The sequence below is a fragment of the Octopus bimaculoides genome, chromosome 29, assembly GCF_046866305.1.
Source record: "Octopus bimaculoides isolate indiv1 chromosome 29, ASM4686630v1, whole genome shotgun sequence".
Lineage (NCBI taxonomy): Eukaryota > Metazoa > Mollusca > Cephalopoda > Octopoda > Octopodidae > Octopus > Octopus bimaculoides.
In genome coordinates, this window is record NC_142956.1 from 15736851 (window position 1) to 15740135 (window position 3285).

Sequence of the window (3285 nt, forward strand, 5' to 3'; positions counted from 1 at the left end):
GACGTTAGAGAGGCATAGAGTGAATAGGGAGAGAGACCAAGTGTGAAGACAGAGAGAGTGGGAGGAAAAGAGATATGTGGTGGTAAAAGAGAGTGAGCGGGTGAGGGAGAGGCGTATAGAGTGAGGGGTAGTGAGTGTGACGTAGAGAAAGATATAGACTGAAAAAGGAGTGATCGACAAAACGACAGGTAAAGGTAAAGAGGGGGGAAGTAAGGAGAGAAGTGATTATGAAAGAGAGTGAGAGGATGAGGGGAAGTGATGAACCCTACAATGTAAATGAGAGAGAGGGGGTAGGAGAGAGAGTAGTTAGCATACAGAAAGATACACACTGAAAGAGGGAGAGAGAGGTTAGCATACACGAAAGAGGGAGGGAGGGAGGTTAGCATAGAAAAAGATACACACTGAAAGACGGAGGGATTAGGGAAAGGTAGAGAGGTACAGAGTGAAGAGGGAGAGAGAACAATTTTTAAAAAGACAGAGTGGTTGGGGAAACAGATACATGAAGGTGAGGGGAAGAGTAATGAACAATAAGATGGGAGAAGTGAAAGAGCGATACGTATATGAATAGACAGGGGGTGTAAGAGGAATAGAAAGATATGTAATACAGCGGAGCATTGGAATAGAAGGGGAGGTTTGAAGGGTGTATGTGTGTGAGTGAGAAAGAGACAGGGAGAGAGAAAGGAGTGGGAGTGAGCGATGGGAAGAGAAGTGGGAGTAAGAAAGACAGGAAAGATAGAACGAAAGAGAGAGGGATGTAATGAGTTGTAAGTCAGAGGCAGATACGGAGAGAGAGGGGCAGTGAGAAACAGAAGTACAGAATGAGAGAGGAGAGAGAGAGAGAAAGTGAGAGAGATGGACAGAGAGAGAGAGATAGATAGATAGAGAGAGAGAGACTGAAAGGAGACAGACGATCGATAAGAGATATTGAATGGCGTTGGATAAAGATGCAGAATTTGCAGAGAATCACACAGAGAGAAAAGATAGAGGAAAAAGAACAAAGAGAAAGATAGTTTAATACTGCTTTTTATTCCTCATACTTCTCCCCCTTTACTCCCCCTCTCTTCTATTTCTCTGCCTTTTCTCTTTCACTGCATGTAAATTTTCTGCTCTCCTGCGTCGTCAGCCAACCTCATCCGTTGAAACTACCTCGTGCGTTTATCTCCCCTTGGCATCAACTTTCACTTTCTCTACCGCTTTCGCACTAACCTCTCTCTCTCTCTCCCTCTCTCTCTCCGCCCTTTTTCTCTCTCTTTTCCCCCCACCCATTCAGTTTCCACATTAGTGTAGCAGGTTTTTAATCCATACATACATACATACATACATATACGTATGTAGATGCATACCTACATACGTACATAGTATATATATATATAGAGAGAGAGAGAGAGCGAGAGAGAGAGACATATATATATATATATATATTTGCCATTATATATATATATATATATATATATATATATATATATATATATATATATAATGGCAAATATTGAAAATTGAAGTGTGTAAATCATTTTGCTACATCAATTGATGCAGTAAAAACGATTTCTTTTTCTTTTTCAAATATTTGTCCATTATAAATAATCTATTTGTGGATTTTCAGATATTTGTCTGCTAGAATAACCAATATCCAATTTCCAATTTGTCTGGTAGCCAATATCTGTGGATGTGCTTCATACAGGAAGCACCAGGGTTATATACGTCCATGAATTTATATATATATATATATATATATATATATATGGTTCTGGGTTCAGTCCCACTGTGTGGCACCATGGGCGAGTGTCTTCTACTACAGCCTTGAAATGACCAAATGTTTGTGAGTTGATATAACTTTGGGCCACATATAGGCAATGACTAGTGTCCGAGACCTTTGGCGATATGCTGTGCTTGAGAATACCCATCAAGCCAAGTGAGATCGTAGTTGTGACTGATGCTGGTGCCATGTGACTGGCACCCGTGCAGGTATCTCATAAAGAGCACCTTCCAAGTGTTGGGCCTCGTGGAGGCAAAGTGGCTGAGTTCCTTTCAATTGTAGGGGCCTCACAGAGACAATGACTGTGACCTTTGGCATTATGTTGTGCTTCAGAAGAAGACCCATCAAGTGGTGATGGTGGGTGGGTGGGTGGGAGAAACACAGACACAAAGACACACACATATAAATATATAAATATATACATACATACATACATATATATATATATATATATATATATATATATATATATATATATATATATATATATATATATATATATATATATAATATATAGGGATTAGCAGTAACTCAGCATACTGAGCTACCCAGCAAAATTGTTAATTATTAATTTTATTACTAATTGACGATTCCCTGCCCTGTATATATATATATATATATATATATAAAATATATAGTTTTAGCGAAAATAACCAAGTTTCAAGAACTCATCGATGAAAATCCACTATCACATATAGAAAAATTAATAATTAAAAGCACAATAAATTTTAATTTTTTATAAATTGATTTTAATTCAGTTTTTACCTGTAATTTTGGATTTTGTCCCTAATATTATTATTATTATTATTATATATATATATATATATATATAATCCAAGAGAGTTAGGGGTTGTGAATCCAACCCACTAAGGGATAGTATCTATCCAATATACTGCTGGGAGGGTACCCAATTACTATTACACTAGTGTTTTTACCAAGTGCTATAAATGGGTGCGGGTAAAAGGAGATTTTACCCTAAATTGATATAGTAATAAGAAAATGGAGGGGAATATGTGGTACCTCCATTTATTTTCATATTGCTATTTATGTGTGTGTGTGTGTGTGTGTGTGTGTATGACAGGGGTCTTTCAGTTTCCGTCTATCAAATCCACTCACAAGGCTTTGGTTGGCCTGGGGCTATAGTAGAAGACACCTGCCCAAGGTGCCACGCAGTAGGATTGAATCCAGAACCATGTGGTTGGTAGGCAAACTTTTTACCACACAGCCAAACCTGTGCCTATTGTATATATTTTGAATTGCATATAATATATATATATATATATGGGGGCAGCAAAACCTTTTAAGTGTTTAGGGCCTCCATGGGTCTTACACCAGCCCCTGGCTCTGTGAGAACTCTCTGCTCCCTGAAAGGACTGCTCTGGGGACGTTAACAAGAGCAAGAAGAGGAAACATGGTGAGCTATAGAGTTAGGGCCAAAACAATGAGAGGCAAGTAAGATGTGACCCCCACCTTCGAGGTGGGACGCAGAGGGTTTGCGGGCCAGTCCCTCTACAGAACTTACAAAATGC